A 20848-nucleotide genomic window follows, 5' to 3' on the forward strand; every position below is an offset into this window, starting at 1 on the left:
CACAGGCCTGTTCTAAAACGTGTGGACACAATTTTGGGTAGCAATGCAGCACGCATTTTTGGCTGAAATGCTCATTCTAACCCACTCCAGAATAAATGAAAACTTACTGTGCTCATTTGTTTCATTCACATAATGTGTTTATTGGGTATTGCTTATGTTTCAGCCATGTACTGAGCGCTGGGAATATGGCAGTGAACCTGGTCCTAGCCCTCAAGGAGCTTCCAGGCACCAAGAGTGCCCTTTCCCAGCTCGGGTAGAGTGTTACAGGAAGGCATTCTGTGTCTCAAGTGAGACAGTATGGTTGAGTGGGACCAAAAGGTGTGTTGAGGATTAGCCAAGGGACTGGCATGCTCAGAAAATTCTGGGAGGTGTCAGTGGAATTCAAGGAGCTAATATTCAGGTGAGTGAGCATTGTGGTCATGAGAAGGGAAAAGTGTGGCTTGATGTAAGCCTGGAGCCATCCAGTGCAGGGGCTTGACTGGGAAGCAGAGGACTTTTCAACCTCATCCTGAGGACAACGGAGAGCTGTGGAAAGAGCTAGAAAGAACTTGGGCTGAGTGGTACTCCAGAGCAATTTTTGGGTCAAGAACCTGTGTGTAGTAGAGGTGAAAATAAAGGCTGAGAGACGGACAAAACAGCTTGAGTTCTGCAACAACTGAGCTGAGGTTCAGTGTGATACAGTGGCAAAAGTCCACTGTACTTTGCCAGGGACCACCTTCCTTCCAGACCCAAGAGGGGTTAAAACTGCATGTCCTAAACCGCTGACTGGGACACAGTGATGCATTATAATCTTGGCCCAAGATAAGGAGAGGGGTCCAGGCTTACCACTCTGTTATACTGTGGGGGGGGACAAGCTGGAATGTTTAGACAGTGGCCATAGAGGTCATTCCACACAGGTCAGAAGTCCTGGTCCATGGCCTTTCTGGTATTTCCCAAAAAGCTAGCATGGCACCCAGGCTGTGGGGGCTGAGACTAGCACACAAGGACTGCTCTCAACCCCGTCTGAATCAGAGAAAACATCGTCCAGGCTTTTGGGACAATTAGCCGACCCCAGGACTGCAAGGACTTTTACTTCAACGTCAGAGGTACCCCTAACTCCTCTCCAGAGCAAACCGAACTCCTGCCGTTCTGCATCTGAGAACTCCATATGCTACTCCATGAGGAGAACCCCTTCCAGTTTTGGGGGCTCCTCTGCACAGTTGCGTCGACCCCAAGGAGGGAAGGGTTGGGGATTCACGGAGACTTTGAACCTGGGAAAGTACACCGGCTTCCATTTGGCTGCAGAAACCACCCAAGGACCGGTTTTTCCAAATTACCCTTTCGAAAATGACCTCTTGCAAGCTCTTAGGACCGCCTCTTGGGCACGCGCTTCAACAGGGCCAATCAACAATCCCCGCTCCGAATAGAGGCTTTCCACAGGCTCTGCCTCTCAGCGTCGTTCGGTGCGTCATCGCCCCCACGCTCCCAATTGGACAGTTCCTTAAGCTCCTACCTATTGGGTGAGTCCTTTGTGCGCGGCGCGCGGCTTTTAATAGGCCGCTTCTTCAGGCTCCGCCCCCAGATCTGCAGCTTCCCTGGCCCCGGGAAACGTGCGTGGCGCTGTCCAGAGTGCTGAAGTCGCGCACCCTGCGCCGCCTCAGGACGGCCTTGTGGCGCCCCCCAGGCCTCCCGGCTGAACAGCAATGAAATCTTAAAGCAGATGCCACCGAGCCTCGGATGCAACTTACCTCCAACCCCCGATTTTACCTCTGGGGATAGGAAAAACTCTCTAAACGCTTCGTTAAGAAACCCCCACTCTCCTATCTAGCTCAGAGGAACTCCAAAGTCCCCACTGCTAACCAGAGGCCTTGCACGATCTCATGCTGTGACCTCTCCACCTTTTGCTCCTTCCCTCACTCCTGCAGCTACATTGCTCTCCCTGCCGCACCGCAAGTGATCCAGGTACATTCCCACCTCAGCAGAGAATTTGCTCTCATGGTTCCCACTGCCTAAAATGATCTCTCAGATATCATTTGAGTCCCTCTTTATTTCCTTCAGGCCTTGACTCAAATCTCACCTTATTGAGGCTGATCTAGACCACTCTACTTAAAATAGTCACCTCCCAACTCCTCTCCTGCCCTCATTATTCCCCCAACACTCTTCACTACCTGAGACTGATATGTTCTACAAATTATTCTTGTTCATACTTGCAGGGCATGGATTTTTGTCTGCTTGTTTGCTGCTATGTTACCAGCAGTGAGAACAGTGCCTGACAGAGTGGGTGCTCCCTAATGTTCATTGCATGTATATTCATGTGTGTATTTTGATGTTTACTGTTTACCATCATCATGATGCTCTGCCCCAATTTAAAGATGAAGAAACTGAAGTAGAGTGCCCATCATTTGACCAAAGTCACCTGGTTTCTGAGTGGCAGAGCCTGAATCCCCTCTTCTGGTTCTTCTGGCTGTAACCCTTTCATCTCTGCCCTGTGCTACAATCCCTAATACTGCCTTCTTCAGTAAAAGATGTATAAGACAGTGGCTTCATGGGGCTCAGACAGAACTAGATTTCCTTCTTTTTTAAACACTGTATTTACTGTGCTGGGTCTTCATTGCTGCTTGGGCTTTTCTCTGGGGCTACTCTCCAGTTGTGGTGTTGGCTTCTCATTACAGTGGCTTCTATTGTTGTACAGCTTGGACTCTAGGACACACAGCTTCAGCAGTTGCAGCTCCTGGGCTCTAGAGCACAGGCTAAATAGTTGTGGCACATGGGCTTCATTGCTCTGCAGCATGTGGGATCTTCCCAGATCAGGGATCAAACCCATGTCTCCTGTATGGGCAGGTGGATTCCTTACCACCAGGGTAGCCCCAAAACTAGATTTCAATTCCTGTTCCTTGATTACTACTCATGTGACCAGGAGTGAGTTAGAAAATACCTCTGCCTCAGTGACTTTATTCCTAAAACGGAGATAACAGTACCCACCTTGTTATTCTGTGAGAGTCAGATAAGGCAATGACAGCATATGGCTTGGCAGACACCTGACACACACTGGCACTTGCTCTGTTAGTGTCGGCAATGTTGGTTCTTAAACATCACCATCACATTATTATCTGGCAGAATTAAAAAGAAATACTAAAAAAACTAGGAGATTGAGCCTAGCAAGTCCATAGGAAGAATGTTTCAAGAAGGTGGGAGTGAAGAATAGATGCCAAACCTCACTGGGAATAAGACAAATGCATGTTAAAAATGGCACGGAGTTACCAGAGTTCTCCTCTTAATGCAGCAGGTGAGGACAGAGGTTGCAGACGTTGTGCTTCTGTCAGTGTAGTTGCCACAAACCCTATGGAGGGCATTTGCTAGGATCTCATTCTAGTCTTTGACCATGTCATCCAGCTGGTAGAAAATTTTCCTAAACATATACTTGCTGCCATGTGAAATGGCCTAAATACAAGATTATTCATTGCAGCCTTGTTTGTAGAAGCAAAAGATTTTACTCACAACCCAAGTGAAAAACAACCCGATAAGCAAGAGGTGGACTATTCATACTCTGGGATACTGGGCAACTTTTTAAAAAATGTAAGAATGGAAATTCCCAGTCAGTCCAATGTTTAGGACTCCATGCTTTCACTCTGAGGGCCCAGGTTCAATCTCTGGCCAGGGAACTAAGATCCCCTCCAAACTTTTTTTTCAGTTCAGATCAGTCACTCTGTCATGTCCAACTCTTTGCAACCCCATGAACTGCAGCACGCCAGGCCTCCCTGTCCATCACCAACTCCCAGAGTTTACTCAAACTCATGCCCATTGAGTCAGTGATGCCATCCAACCATCTCATCCTTTGTTGTCCCCTTGTCCTCCCTCCTTCAATCTTTCCCAGCATCAGGGTCTTTTCAAATGAGTCAGCTCTTTGCATCTGGTGGCCAAAGTATCGGACTTTTTCTCAATGAATAAATTTTTAAAAGAACAAGGAGACTATGTACTGACATGAAATAGCCTCCAAGGTGTACACAAAAAGTGGAGTGTATTCCCTACAGTAACTAGCAAGCCTGCTTTTGTGAACAAAGGGATATATGTAAATAAGTATGTAACAATATTTGCTTCTCTCTGCATGAGAAAGGGGAGAAGGCAATGGCACCCCACTCCAGTACTCTTGCCTGGAAAATCCCATGGACGGAGGAGCCTGGTAGGCTGCAGTCCATGGGGTCACGAAGAGTCGGACAGGACTGAGTGACTTCACTTTCACTTTTCACTTTCATGCATCGGAGAAGGAAATGGCAACCCACTCCAGTGTTCTTGCCTGGAGAATCCCAGGGATGTGGGAGCCTGGTGGGCTGCCGTCTATGGGGTCGCACAGAGTCGGACACGACTGAAGCGACTTGGCAGCAGCAGCAGCAGCAGCATGAAGGAAAAAAAAAAAAACACTAGAAGGACATAAGAGTCTGATAAAACATGTTACTAGGAAGGGCTGAGGTGGAAAGTGGGTGGATGTGTTGGAAACACTGTGGGGGATGAGGTGGGACTGAGTTTGTTCACCTTTTGTGTTTTGAGCTTTTTTATATACTTGCACATGTGGAATATTAAAAATGCAGAAAAGTGTATAAAATACAAAAGTGTAGTTCAATGAATACTCTTGTATTTACAATCTCCAAAGATCACTATTTTGTATTTTTGTTCCATATGGAGATTTTATATATACAAGTGCTCAGCTCAGCTGTGTTGAATCTGCTACCAAATCATTACCAAGTAATGAAAGATGTCAGGAAATGTCTCAAACATCTGAAAAGGCATTCAACATTAGTAGCAATCATGGAATGTAAATAAAGGCCAATGGACAGACCATTTCACAGGCACCTTATCGGCAAAATTGAACAGTTGTATAAACATAGTTGGCAATTTGATCTCTGGTTCCTCTGCCTTTTCTAAAATCAGTTTGAACATCTGGAAGTTCACGGTTCATGTATTGTTGAAGCCTGGCTTGGAGAATTTTGAGCATTATTTTACTAGCGTGTGAGATTAGTGCAATTGTGTGGTAGTTTGGGCATTCTTTGGCATTGCCTTTCTTTGGGATTGGAATGAAAACTGACCTTTTCCAGTCCTGTGGCCATTGCTGAGTTTTCCAAATTTGCTGGCATATTGAGTGCAGCACTTTCACAGCATCATCTTTTAGGATTTGAAATAGCTCAATTGGAATTCCATCACGTCCACTAGCTTTGTTCGTAGTGATGCTTCCTAAGGCCCATCTGACTTCACATTCCAGGATGTCTGGCTCTAGGTGAGTGATCAAACCATCGTGATTATCTGGGTCATGAAGATCTTTTTTGTTCAGTTCTGTGTATTCTTGCCACCTATTCTTAATATCTTCTGCTTCTGTTAGGTCCATACAATTTCTGTCCTTTATTGAGCCCATCTTTGCATGAAGTGTTTCCTTGGTATCTCTAGTTTTCTTGAAGAGATCTCTAGTCTTTCCCACTCTATTGTTTTCCTCTATTTCTTTGCACTGATCACTGAGGAAGGCTGTCTTATCTCTCCTTGCTATTCTTTGGAACTCTGCATTCAAATGGGTATATCTTTCCTTTTCTCCTTTGCTTTTCACTTCTCTTCTTTTCACAGCTATTTGTAAGGCCTCCTCAGACAGCCATTTTGCTTTTTTGCATTTCTTTTCCTTGGAGATGGTCTTGATCCCTGTCTCCTGTACAATGTCACAAACCTCTGTCCATAGTTCATCAGGCAGTCTATCAGATTTAGTCCCTTAAATCTATTTCTCACTTCCACTGTATAACTGTAAGGGATTTGAACTTCCAGATGTTCAAGCTGGTTTGAGAAAAGGCAGAGGAACCAGAGACCAAATTCCCAACATCCGCTGGATCATCGAAAAAGCAAGAGAGTTCCAGAAAAACATCTATTTCTGCTTTATTGACTTTGCCAAAGCCTTTAACTGTGTGGATCACAATAAACTGTGGAAAATTCTGAAAGAGATGGGAATACCAGACCACCTGACCTGCCTCTTGAGAAATCTGTATGCAGGTCAGAAAGCAACAGTTAGAACAACATGGAACAAGAGACTGGTTCTATATAGGGAAAGGAGTACATGAAGGCTGTATATTGTCACCCTGCTTATTTAACTTATATGCAGAGTAAATCATGAGAAATGCTGGGCTAGATGAAGCACAAGCGGGAATCAAGATTGCCAGGAGAAATATCAATAACCTCAGATATGCTGATGACACCACCCTTATGGCAAAAAGTGAAGAAGAACTAAAGAGCCTCTTGATGAAAGTGAAAGAGGAGAGTGAAAAAGTTGGCTTAAAGCTCATCATTCAGAAAACTAAGATCATGGCATCTGGTCCCATCACTTCATGGCAAATAGACGAGGAAACAGTGGCGGAATATTTTGGGGGCTCCAAAATCACTGCAGATGGTGACTGCAGCCATGAAATTAAAAGACACTTACTCCTTGGAAGGAAAGTTATGACCAACCTAGACAGCATATTAAAAAGCAGAGACATTACTTTGCCAACAAAAGTCCGACTAATCAAGGCTATGGTTTTTCCAGAAATCATGTATGGATGTGAGAGTTGGACTATGAAGAAAGCTGAGTGCCGAAGAATTGATGCTTTTGAACTGTGGTGTTGAAGACTCTTCAGAGTCCCTTGGACTGCAAAGAGATCAAAGCAGTCAATCCTAAAGGAAATCAATCTTGAATATTCATTGGAAGGACTGATGTTGAAGCTGGAACTCCAATCCTTTGTGCTGGGGTCCAGCCCCAGCAGGATCCTAGGGTACCCTCAGGAAAGACAGCGTTGGCGAGAGAGAGATGATACGGGTCTTATAATGGACTGAAACCTGATAGTCCGGGGTCGAACGATAAGAGAATAAAGGAGAAAGAATAAAGAGAAGAGAAAGAGGTTTGCTCTTCCTTGATTAACACAGAAAGCCAATAAAGCTCTTGTGTTCTAAGGAGTCATCCTGAAAGAAGAACAGAGAGAGAAAAGGAGGGAAAAAGAAAAAAAGAATGACATGGGGAGACCAAGCTTCGGTGAGCGAGGCCCATACTTTATTTTCAAAAGGAACTTTTTTACCTTGACTTGTACATAGAGGGAAATGAAAGATGCAAAGTCATACAGAGTCAGCCCAAACATTACATCTGTTTTGTCTTTATCAAAACCAGGATTTTTTCTGCATACCTTTCCCATAAACAATATTGTGTACAATATCTTCTGGCCTTGGAGGCCTGTAGACATTTTATGACCCTTTTTTGATAAAGGCTGTTCAACCAGAAAACTTATTTTCCCTTGAAGTGTTTTTTCTTTGTATTTCTAATCTATGTCAGCCTCATAAAGTGCTAAACAGAGTTACATTCTCATAGAGCAAAGGTGCAGTAAGTTACAACAAAGAAGGAACCAATTAGCTCAAAGGTCTGATGTAGTTAATTTCAAGGCTGCTGCTTGTTTTTCTTACATTCCAATTATGTTAACCAATGCACTCCCAGGTGCACAATGGATAAGGGATATGGGCACTTGGCAGCAAGCATTGGCCCATAGTGAAGCCCTTTACCAGTACTATCTATTCTAATAATTTTTCATCCCTTAAAGGACTCTATGCTCATTAGGACTTTTAGAATGTTTTGGCTTCCCGTGCCTTTCAAGGTTGGGGAGTTGTGAACAATCATGTGTGTTAACTGTAAGAGTATGGATAAACGTGTCAGGCAAGCTAGAAAGCCATCAGAGGGGCTTGAATTGAAACACTCCTATCTCAGAGAAATGCAGATCAAAACCACTATGAGATACCATTTCACACCAGTCAGAATGGCTGCGATCCAAAAGTCTACAAATAATAAATGCTGGAGAGGGTGTGGAGAAAAGGGAACCCTCTTACACTGTTGGTGGGAATGCAAACTAGTACAGCCACTATGGAGAACAGTGTGGAGATTCCTTAAAAAACTGGAAATAGAACTGCCTTATGATCCAGCAATCCCACTGCTGGGCATACACACTGAGGAAACCAGAAGGGAAAGAGACACGTGTACCCCAATGTTCATCGCAGCACTGTTTATAATAGCCAGGACATGGAAACAACCTAGATGTCCATCAGCAGATGAATGGATAAAGAAAGCTGTGGTACATATATACAATGGAGTATTACTCAGCCATTAAAAAGAATACATTTGAATCAGTTCTAATGAGGTGGATGAAACTGGAGCCTATTATACAGAGTGAAGTAAGCCAGAAGGACAAACACCAATACAGTATACTAACGCATATATATGGAATTTAGAAAGATGGTAACGATAACCCTGTATACGAGACAGCAAAAGAGACACTGATGTATAGAACAGGCTTATGGACTCTGTGGGAGAGGGAGAGGCTGGGAAGATTTGGGAGAATGGCATTGAAACATGTGAAATGTCATGTATGAAATGAGATGCCAGTCCAGGTTCAATGCACGATGCTGAATGCTTGGGGCTGGTGCACTGGGACGACCCAGAGGGATGGTATGGGGAGGGAGGAGGGAGGAGGGTTCAGGATGGGGAACACATGTATAATTTTTTTTTAAATTAAAATTGAATAAAAAAAATAATAATAAAAAAAAATGAAACACTCCTATCATGCCCAGGAGACTTATTAATTAGAGCCCTAAGTTGACTTTTTCCAGAGAAAGGTGGTCGGGGATAGCCCCCTGTTAATGTCAGAAGAGTTGGTGAAAGGCACAAAATAGTAAGACAGACAGATTCTGGTTTTGGGGTAGATGCTTGAGCACATTCAGGGGGTCCCTTGAGGCCTGATCTGCCTTTGCCTGTTAGGTATCTCCCGCATGACCTTTGTCATGGGTGGGATCTCCCCTGGTGGCTCCCGGCACCTTTGGCCACCTGATGTGAAGAGCTGACTCATTTGAAAAGATCCTGATGCTGGGAAAGATTGAAGGCAGGAGGAGAAGGGGACAATAGATGTGGTATAATATGATTTTATTAGTGGAACAGACAGCAATTTCTCCCATACCTCCTTGGTGCTACTGAGTTCTTCAAAAACTATTATGAAACTTATATTTGAGTGAGTTGTTAGAGTTTTGAAATTTTAGACAATTCCATGGGTCAGTGATCTATGACTAGTGGAAAAGGATAATTCAAAAACATCATTAGTCTAGTATGAAAGAGTCCAGAAGATTAAAAAAAGAATCATTAGTATACCGAGATGAAATCAACTCCAAACAAACAACTGCAAAAATAAAGTATATATTTTCTTTTATCATGTTGTAAAATGTCTGTAAGTATACATAAGAATGAATACTAAACATCACTTAATATTAAGAGGTTAAAAAACCTTAAGAAGTTAACACTATTACATGGGACAGGCATGGGAAAGATAATTCACAGTATACATTTTATCCATATTTTTTGAATGATGTATTATCTATTTTAAAAACTTAAATAAATATACTTTAAATAAAATGAAATCATAAGTCAAGTTTATTAAATTCTCGACTCATTGGAAAAGACCCTGATGCTGGGAAAGATTGAGGACAGGAGGAGAAGGGGATGACAAAGGACGAGATGGTTGGATGGGGAAGTAAGTAGGTTCCATGTAACACAACTAAGAATTTGCATGCCATAACTAAGGCTCCTGCATGCTGCAACGAAGATCTAAGACCCTGCATGCCGCAACTAAGTCCCAGAGTAGCCAAATAAATAGATCAATGTTTGGGAAAAAAAAAAAAAAGTGGGCATTGTCAATGTACAGAAGTCTTTAAAAGCATAATATGACTTACAGGCTATGTGATATACACTCATCAGTGATGGAAGGTTCTTTTTAAAATTGTTTTGCTTATCTAGCTGCAGGGTCTTAGTAGCAGCATGTGGGATCTTTTTAATTGAGGCTTGCTGGTTCTAGTTCCCCGACCAGGGATGGAACCCGCGCCTCCTGCATTGGGAGCCTAGAAGTCTTAACCACTGGACCACCACTGCCGGGAGCCAGCACAGGAGTTCCCACCCATGACAAGGTCATGCGGGAGAGGCCTAAACCAGAATCTATCTGTTTTACTATTTCATGACTTTCACCAACTCCTCTGATATTTATTGCCGACCACCTTTCTCTGTAAGAAAATCAACTTAGAGCTCTAGTTAATAAGTCTCCAGAGTATAATAGGTGTGTTCCAATTCAAATCCCTCGGATAGCTCTCTAACTTGCCTGACAGGTTTCCGGACTCTTACAGCTACGCATGTGATTGTTCACAGCCTCCCAACCAGAGAGGCACAGGAAGCTTAAGATACTCTAACAATGCAGAGCTTCTCGGGGAGTTAATATTGTTAAAATACAACTATGTAGAGGATTTCTTTGTTGAGCTAATGCTTGCTGCCAAGTTTCCATATCCCTTACCCACTGTGTCCCTGGGAGTGTATTGATCAATATAGCTGGTATATAGAAAACAAGTAGTAGCTTTAATGTTAACAACCTTAGACCCTTGAGCTAATAAATTCTCCCCTTGATTATCCCCACTGCACCTTTTGCCCTATAGGAATGCAACTCTATCTAGTGCTTTCAGGGAGCGGCGCCAAACTTTAAGAAAAATCACCTTTGGAGAAAATAAGTTTTTCTGGTTGACTAACCTTTATCAGAAGAATGTTAGCAGGTCTCCTGACCAGAAGATGATGTAAATCACCTAAAGCCTTTGTATGTGATAGGTTTGCAGAAAGAAAGCCTGGTTTCGATAAGGGTCAAGGACTGCTGACCTTGCATGACTTTGCACCCCCTATTATCTTCTCTATACAACTTAGGGTATAAAAGCTCCTTCTGAAAATAAAGCTACGGGCCTTGCTCACTGAAGCTTGGTCTCCCCGTGTCATTCTCTCTCTCTCTCTCTCTCTCTCGCTGACGCCGACACTGTCTCTCCTGAGGGTACCCCTGGATCCTGCTGGGGCTGGACCCCAGCAAGTGGCACCCGAACAGGGTCCCGAAGGTAAGTCTCCCCCATTGTGCAGTTTTTCGGGAAGGCTAGGACCCCACTCAGGGTGCCGCGGACCCCCCTGCATAAGATAGGTAGGGTGAGTAGGAGTGGGTAGTGTTGACTCTTTCCTTGCAGACAGAAATCTCTGACATGGGTAACAAGGAGTCAAAAGAACAACAACTCTTTATAGGAGTAATCTTGCAATTGTTAAACAAAAGAGGAATTAAGGTTAAAAAGGCTAATGTTCAATCCTTTTTTACATTTGTACAAGAACAGTGTCCTTGGTTTCCAGAAGAGGGCACTGTTAACTTAGAAACATGGGAGAAGGTAAGGAAACAGTTAAAAACTTACTACATTCTGCATGTCCGGAAAGGGTGCCCACTGATACTTTTTCCTTATGGAATATGATTAGAGATGCTTTAGACCCTGCTCATGAATCTGAACGAGTGCCTATTAAGGAGGAAAGTGAGGAGGAAGAGTCCAAGCCTAGCTATCGGCAGTTAAGAAGTATGCTGGCTGCCATGATCACCAACAGTCATTTAGAAAGTGGGGATGAAAAGGAGGAACAGCTTTCGCTCCAAGATGAAAAAGATTTAGAAGCAGCAGCAGCTCGCTATCATTCTGATGAATATTGGTCTTTTTCAGCTAAAGATGCTCCTAAGAGCTTGAGAGAAACATCCCCAATCAGACCATTCGTAAGATCCAAACAGCAAACAGTTAAATCTCCAGAACAGGAAAAGAGAAACATGGGACGCTCCCATCCCCCCATACCTCCTCCTTATGAGGGGAAGCGGCCTCCGCTAGGAGTTTCTCAGAGAAGGGTTTTTTCTAGTCCCGAAGATGAAGATGAATTTGATCCCCACCTTGAGGCTTGTTTTTCTGTAATTTTTGAGGAAAGGGATGGGAGAGACGTCCCCTCCTGGGAACTCCTTTCAATGAAACTGATTAAAGAACTCAAACAGGCTTGTGCTTTATATGGGGCTACAGCTCCATACACCCTTACATTGTTAGACGCCTTAGCGGCCAGATGGATGGAAAACAGTCGCTAAGGCTTGTCTGTCTGGAGGACAATATTTACTCTGGAGAGCTGAATATGAAGACCTCGCCCGAAAGCAGGCTAGTGCTAACCGCAGATATGGCCCGAGACACATTGTACAAGAAATGTTGGAGGGAATTAATGAATTTGATACAATTAGAGATCAGATGGGTCTAGATAGAGAGGCTTTAGAACAGGTAACAGCCTGCGCCCTTGGGTCCTGGCGATCATTGCCTCAAGGGAAAGAATCAACCTCTTCCTTTTCAAACATTAAACAAAAACCAGAAGAGCCATATGAGGACTTTCTATCACGACTTATAGAGGGAATTCACAGGGTAATTCCTAGTGATGAGGCAGCTGGAATATTGGTAAAACAACTGGCATTTGAAAATGCTAATTCTACCTGCCAGGCCATCCTACGTCCTATAAAAAAATCTGGGGAGATAGGAGACTACATCAAGCAATGCGCAGATGTAGGACCAGCAATAATGCGGGGCACTGTCATAGCTGCAGCCATAAAAGGAAGTTCTTATCAACAGACAGTTCAATCCTTGTTTGCAGGCAGGAATAATCCATCAAAGAGTTATTTAAATAATCAAGGACAGAATACTAACCTGTCCAAAGCCTGCTTTTCTTGTGGCCAGGAGGGGCACTTTATCCGCACTTGCCCTCAAAAAACAGCTGGTTCTTCTCTGCCAAATCCTGCCTCCCTGGCTGTGACTCCTAATCTCCCTAAGACTCCTTGCCTTCGTTGTCAGAAGGGATATCACTGGACAAAGGACTGCAGATCAAAATTCCATAAAAACGGAACCTTGCTAGTTCCTGACCAGCAGTAGGGAAAACGGGTTGAGGGGCCAGCCTCAGGCCCCGACAACAATTGGGGCAACAACGCTAAACCCATTAATACCCTTCATCCCATCGCAGAACTCATCAGAGCAACCCCAGGCAGTGCAGGACTGGACCTCAGTTCCACCACCTCAACAATATTAACACCAGATAGTCCTACTATAAAAATCCCTACAGGGGTTAAAGGTCCATTACCAACAGGCCTGGTGGGAATTGTATTAGGCAGAAGCTCCTCAGCTATGCAAGGTCTTACAATTATCCCCAGAGTGATTGATTCAGATTATACAGGAGAAATTCAGATAATGATTTCACCCCCAACTAAAACTACACAAATTCATCAGGGACAAAGAATAGCTCAACTTTTACTTTTGCCCTACTACACTGCCATAGGACACACCGCTACTCAAAGTGAGAGACAGGAAAAAGGATTTGGGTCCAGTGATATGGTCTTTTGGATAACAGAAATTACTCAGAAATGCCCCATGAAAAATATTCTGGTCAGTGGCAAGTCTATTGTGGGGCTTTTAGACACAGGAGCAGATGTCTCTTGCATTGCTGGGAAAGAACGGCCCAGCTCCTGGCCAACACATACTACTGAAAATGAGCTGGTGGGATTAGGGAGAGCCCCTGCAGTAGTTAAGAGTGCAAAAATATTAGATTGGCGGTTTGAGGATACCTGTGGAACTTTCCAACCCTATGTAGTTCCTTTGCTTCCCTTTACCCTATGGGGGAGGGACATGCTGTCTCAAATGGGAGTGCTACTTTTTAGCCCTGATGACAAAGTGACCTCCCAAATGCTCCATATGGGCTATGATCCATCAAAAGGATTAGGCAAATAACAGACAGGAATAATTGAGCCAATATGCCCAACTCCTCGACAGCAATGTACTGGATTAGGGTATCCAAATTTATAATGGAGGCCATTGTTTTTGCTGCCAACCCTATCACATGGAAATCTTAAGATCCAGTGTGTGTAGAACAGTGGCCTCTACCTAAAGAAAAATTATTGGCAGCTAAGACTTTAGTTTTTGAGCAGTTGCAATTAGGACACATTGAGCCCTCTAATAGTCCGTGGAATACTCCCATTTTTGTTATTAAGAAAAAATCTGGTAAGTGGAGACTCTTACAAGATTTGAGAGCCATTAATGCCACTGTGGAAGATATGGGGGCCTTACAACCTGGGCTCCCTTCCCCGGTAGCTATTCCCAAAGGATATAATTGTTATTGGTTTACAGGATTGTTTCTTTACCACTCCCTTAAATACCAAAAATAAAAAGTGATTTGCCTTTAGTCTCCCTTCAGAAAATTTTAAACAGCCTTATTTGAGATTTCAATGGAAAGTGTTACCTCAGGGAATGAAAAATAGCCCTACCTTATGTCAAAAATTTGTTAATGCTGCTCTAGAAGATATTAGGGCTAAATATGAACAAGTATACATGATCTATTACATGGATGATATCCTCATAGCTCACCCAGATAGGGCCCACCTGCAATCTGTTCTTCACAAATTAACTCAGGCATTACTGGCTAGAGGCTTGAAAGTTGTCCCAGAAAAAATTCAAACCAATCCACCCATAACTTATTTAGGAAGGGTTATAAATTCAGAAACAGTAACTCATGCCCCACTAAAATCAAGAAAGGACCATCTTGTTACTCTGAATGATTATCAAAAACTTTTAGGTGATATTAATTGGATAAGGCCCTATCTAAAACTAACCACTGCTGAGCTGAAGCCTCTTTTCAACATTCTGCGTGGGGATCCTGATCCAACTTCAAAAAGGCAATTAACTGTTGAGGCTCAGGAGGCCCTACACAAAGTAGAAAAGGCTTTATCTGATAGTTACGTGAAAAGAATTGAACTGACAACTGTCTGGCAATTCCTTTGCCTGGCTACCCCAACTGCACCTACGGGGGGTTTATGGCAAAACGGCCCCCTAGAGTGGGTCCACCTTCCTGCTCAAGCTAAAAAGGTAGTGGCTTCTTATCCAGGGCTGATAGCTAAGTTGATATTAAAAGGAAGAAAGTGGAACATTGAATTATTTGGTAACGAGCCATCAGAAATTGTAATTCCATATAACAAAGAACAGATTGATGCTCTTCTAATGTTTGATGAAAATTGGCAGATTGCCGTAGGAAACTATTTTGGTCAAATTCTGCATCATTTACCCTCACGTGCTTTGTTAAACTTTATATCTAGACACCCAGTTATTTTTCCTGTTAGGTGCAAACAATTCCCCATTCCAGATGCTCAAATGGCCTTTACTGATGGGTCAGCTAATGGCAGAGCTTCTATAGTTACAAGAAATCAGCATAAGGTTTTACAAACACAAGAAACTTCTGCTCAAAGAGCTGAACTCATAGCTGTTATAGAGGCCTTTGTTATGTTTGCAGAGGAGGAATTTAACCTTTACTCTGACTCTCAGTATGTGGTCAGGCTGTTTCTGCATATTGAGACTGCAGTTTTACCTGAAAACAAAACCACAATATTTCACTTGTTAACTAAACTGCAGCAACAAATTTGGAAAGGAAACCGAGCATTTTTTATTGGCCACATTCGAGCTCACTCTGGACTGCCCGGACCTTTAAATGTCTTAAATGATCTGGCAGATTCACTAACCAAGGTTACAGTGGCCTCTGCTTTTGAAGAACCCCGAGCCTCTCATTCACTCCATCATCAAAATGCTACTGCATTAAGATATCAATTTCAGATTCCTCAAGATGGAAGCAACCTAGATGTCCATCAGCAGATGAATGGATAAGAAAGCTATGGTACATATACACAATGGAGTATTACTCAGCCATTAAAAAGAAAACATTTGAATCAGTTCTAATGAGGTGGATGAAACTGGAGCCTATTATACAGAGTGAAGTAAGCCAGAAGGAAAAACACCAATACAGTATAATAATGCAAATATATGGAATTTAGAAAGATGGTAACAATAACCCTGTGTACGAGACAGCAAAAGAGACACTGATGTATAGAACAGTCTTATGGACTCTATGGGAGAGGGAGAGGGTGGGAAGATTTGGGAGAATGGCATTGAAACATGTTAAATAACATGTATGAAACAAGGTGCCAGTCCAGGTTTGATGCACGATACTGGATGCTTGGGGCTAGTGCACTGGGACGACCTAGAGGGATGGTATGGGGAGGGAGGAGGGAGGAGGGTTCAGGATGGGGAACACATGTATACCTGTGGCGGATTCATTTTGATATTTGGCAAAACTAATACAATTACATAAAGTTTAAAAATAAAATAAAATAAAAAAAAGAATCTGCTTGAGAGATTGTTCATTCCTGTTCACATTGTCCCACTACTATAAATAATTTACCTATGGGAGCTAACCCTCGCGGTGTCAGACCTAATATACTCTGGCAGATGGACGTAACTCATGTCTCCTCATTTGGAAAATTGTCTTTTGTTCATGTAACTGTAAATACTTTTTCTCATGTCATTATTGCAACTGCTCGCACTGGAGAGGCATATAAGGATGTAGTACGACATCTCTTTACTTGTTTTTCATATTTAGGCCTACCAAAAGCTTTAAAAACTGATAATGCCCCTACTTACACTTCTAAGTCTTTCCAAGAATTTTGTATAAAGTTTCAAATAAAACATAACACAGGCATCCCCTACAATCCACAGGGACAAGCTATAGTAGAAAGAGCACATCAAACATTAAAAATACAAATTCAAAAATTACAGGAAGGGGAATTTAAACATAGTTCCCCCCATCAGATCCTGCAGCATGCTCTCTTTGTAATAAATAACCTGAATGTTGATTCATCTGGAGCCACTGCAATGCTTCGCCATTGGTGCCCGGAACGACAAAATATAAAGCCGTTGGTGAAGTGGAAGGACCTCCTCTCTGGACAATGGAGGGGTCCCGACCCATTATTAACTAGCGGCCGAGGATATGCTTGTGTTTTTCCACAGGACGCAGATTCTCCAATTTGGATCCTGGACAGACTGATTCATCATGTCGCAGCCCCCCAGGCACCTGGTCCCCCCATTGCCTCGACCACAAAAAAGGAAGGGACCTCCTCTACCTCCACTCCCTCCACCGATACGGGAAGTCCAGCTGACCTCGAGACAGATGACACCAGAGATCCCGGATGAACAGAAAGAGGAACCACCCACCAGACAGATGTCACAACTCCATCTAAAAGATACTGTCCCCCCTAATTCTTTACCCCACAGGAGACCACCAGGACGCCCAGCTCGTGCAACTCAACAAGCCTCCATACCTACCTGGGGACAGATTAAGATGCTCTGTCACCAGGCACAAGGGGTAGCTTCCCTGCAGGGCTCTCCAGCCTCTCCTGAGAGAGTGTTTATTGCTCTGCTTGCCTTACTATCTTGCCAGGTAAGCGCCTCCTCCCCCGCTCCAGAAAAGTAATGGGCATACTTCCCAGATCCTCCTTTCAAGTAGTTACTTGGAACAGTGACCCTATACGGGTCCACACAAACCAGCCTCAGTTATTGGGAGGATCATACACTTCCTACACAAAGGATAAATACCCTATTAATTTCAATTATACCTTTAAGGGATTAACAGACAATCTTCCTGTTTGTTTCAACTTCCCCTTTGATCATACAGGAAGCTTTATTACTCCTACCAAAGAAGGATGTATTGGAGCCTCTAAAAAGGCAATTCTGACAGATTCCCCATCCTCAAATTACCGGTCAGTTTGGATATTACTGGCTCGTATGCCCGGGATCCTTGACCCCTACAAATCTCTGCTTTCCAAATCTCCACCAAAATATCCAAATTGTCATAATGCTGCCCCTTCAGATGTCATATGGAATACCATAGATGGTCGTTCCAGGTATCGGATTTGGAAATCTTGTACTTATAATTCTAGAATTGATTACAGAATACCAGGAGGAGGAAATTATACCATTCAGGACTGGAGCAACCCTGATCCAGGTCAGGATCCAATGACCGATGATGCATTTAACGGTAGATTTGACAATTGGAAAGAAAATCCAGTTCCTTGGCCATTACTCGCCACTAGATGGCATCATAATCAATTTGTTCCTCCTATGCTGTCTTATACGGCTAAGGGCAGAACTTTTTGACAACCAGAAATTTGGAGGGCCCTTACCGCCACTGCCCCTACTACCTTAACCCGGCCAGAAAATATTTCTTTTTTTTTTTTTCAGAAAATATTTCTACTTATTCTATTTTAGCTTGTCTACCCTCGCCTTATGTTTTTCTCTTCTCTAATGATTCCAAAAGACTTAATATACAAATGAATTATTCAGGTGGACCTCATGTAGTGTCTTGTGAACAATGTATGCTCTCATCTTGTTTGACCCCCCAATATAATGTTTGCTCTTTTGTGGTGTTGCAACGTCCACCCTATCTTATGGTGCCTGAAACTGTAACCACGCATTGATATAATTATGGTCTTGCTGTATTACAACAACTACAGGATTTAATGCGATCACAGCGGTTTGTGGGCCTACTGATCCTGGGAATAGCAGCTTTGATAACTGCAATTACTTCTTTTAGTGTGGCAGCAATATCATTAACTCAACAAGTATATACTGCTCAATATGTTGATACTATGTCCAAAAATGTTTCTTTAACATTGGCAACACAGGAAGCTATAGACAGGAAACTAGAAATGAAGATAGACGCCCTAGAAGCAGCAATAATACATATTGGAACTGAATTAAAGGCATTAAAAGTGAAATTGGCACTGTCCTGTCATGCCGACTATCGGTGGATATGTGTAACACCGTTGAAAGTAAACGACACAGATTATGACTGGGAAAAGATTAAAAATCATATTTCAGGTGTCTGAAATAGCTCCAAAATGTTTAAATTTAGGGAAACTTCACAATCAGATAAAGTCCATGGAACACTCCTGATTAGATTTTACTGCCGCAGGAGTAGCAAGTGACTTTTTCCATACATTCTCTAACTTTATTTCAGGAAAGAACATTCTGTCTACTATTTTTAGCTATGCTGCAGTGGCCGCTCTAATTCTGCTTTTCATAATTATTCTTCCTTGTATTGTCAGAATTCTTTGACAGAGCACTCAGAAGCTCGCGACTGAATTACATCTGGCTGTCTTAAGAAACAAAAAAGGGGGAGATGCCAGGAGCCAGCATGGGAGTTCCCGCCCATGACAAGGTCGTGCGGAAGAGGCCTGATGGGCAAGGCGAGTCAGACCTCGAGGGGCCCCCCTGGACCTGCCTGAGCGTCTACCCCAAAACCAGAATCTGTTTGTTTTACTATTTTACGACTTTCACCAATTCCTCTGACATTTATGGGGGGCTATCCCTGACCACCTTTCTCTGTAAGAAAATCAACTTAGAGCTCTAGTTAATAAGTCTCCAGGGTATAATAGGTGTGTTCCAATTCAAATCCCTCAGATAGCTCTCTAACTTGCCTGATAGGTTTCCGGACTCTTACTGCTACACATGTGATTGTTCACAGCCTCCCAACCAGAGAGGCACAGGAAGCTTAAGATACTCTAACAATGCAGAGCTTCTCGGGGAGTTAATATTGTTAAAATACAACTAAGTAGAGGATTTCTTTGTTGAGCTAATGCTTGCTGCCAAGTTTCCATATCCCTTACCCACTCACTGTGTCCGTGGGAGTGTATTGATTAATATAGTTGGTATATAGAAAATAAGTAGAAGCTTTAATGTTAACAACCTTAGACCCTTGAGTTAATAAATTCTCCCCTTGATTATCCCCCACTGCACCTTTTGCCCTATAGGAATGCAACTCTATCTGGTGCTTTCAGGGAGCGGCGCCAAACTTTAAGAAAAATCACCTTTGGAGAAAATAAGTTTTTCTGGTTGACTAACCTTTATCAGAAGAAGAATGTTAGCAGGTCTCCTGACCAGAAGATGATGTAAATCACCTAAAGCCTTTGTATGTGATAGGTTTGCAGAAAGAAAGCCTGGTTTCAATAAGGGTCAAGCACTGCTGACCTTGCATGACTTTGCACCCATTATCTTCTCTATACAACTTAGGGTATAAAAGCTCCTTCTGAAAATAAAGCTACGGGCCTCTCTCACTGAAGCTTGGTCTCCCCGTGTCATTCTTTCTCTCTCTCTCGCTGATGCCGACGCGTCTCTCCTGAGGGTACCCCTGGATCCTGCTGGGGCTGGACTCCAGCACACCACAGAAGTCCCTGGAAGTTTCTTAAGATTGGGGAAGTCATCCCTGGGGGCTCAGTGGTAAAGAATTTGCCTGTTAATGCAGGACATACAGGTTTGATCCCTGATCCAGGAGGATCCCACATGCCATGGAGCAAAAAACCCATGGGCCACAACTATTGAGCCTGTGCTCTAGAGCCCTAAAGCTGCAGCTACTAAAGTTTGTGCACCCTAGAGCCCGTGCTCCACAACAAGAGAAGCCACCCCAATGAGAAGCCAGCACACCACAACTAGAGAGTAGCCTGAGCAGCAGTGAAGACTCAGTGCAGCCAAAAATAAATAAATAAATTAAATTATTTTTTAAAAAGATTGCGGGATTTCCCTGGTGGTACACTGGATAAGAACCTGCCAATGCAGGGGAAACGGGCTCAATCCAAAGTCCAGGAAGATCCACATGCTGGGGAACAACTATGCCCATGTGCCACAATTACTGAAGCCCAAGCACCTAGAGCCCCGTGCTCTGCAGCAAGAAAAGCCACCGAATGAGAAGCCCGAGCACCACAATGAAGGGCAGCCCCTTCTTGTGGAAACTAGAGAAAGCCTGAGCATAGCAACAAAAACCTGGTGCAACCAAAAATAAAAATTTGAAAATAAATTATTAAAAAAGATCGGGAAAGTCAAGAGGAATGGGGCAGTGAGAATATAACCCGGACATGGGTATATCAGATGAATGTTACCGACAATGGCGATAGCAAATGCAAAGGCCCTAAGGTGGGCTTTATTGGTGGATGTTTTCCAGACGTGGCCTCAGTGAGGACTCCACCACACTGAGAAACCCGTAGCATTAGCCCAAGGCTTGTAGATCAGCGTTTTGCTGAGGTGAGTCCAGTTTAGGCCAGTGGTCCTGAAAGGAAAGCTTCTAGGGTAA

At 43.3% G+C, this 20848-nt stretch overlaps 1 long non-coding RNA gene across 1 annotated transcript; it reads left to right on the top strand.

The window, feature by feature from the left end:
- The first annotated feature begins 8569 nt into the window (after positions 1-8569).
- Positions 8570-19843, top strand: LOC133250669 (uncharacterized). Its single transcript, XR_009737375.1, has 3 exons — positions 8570-10926; positions 16735-17164; positions 18831-19843. It is a non-coding gene; the product is annotated as an uncharacterized LOC133250669 (long non-coding RNA).
- Positions 19844-20848: the final 1005 nt, after the last annotated feature.

Source organism: Bos javanicus, chromosome 7 (genome assembly GCF_032452875.1).
Source record: "Bos javanicus breed banteng chromosome 7, ARS-OSU_banteng_1.0, whole genome shotgun sequence".
In the NCBI taxonomy this organism is placed as follows: Eukaryota; Metazoa; Chordata; class Mammalia; order Artiodactyla; family Bovidae; genus Bos; species Bos javanicus.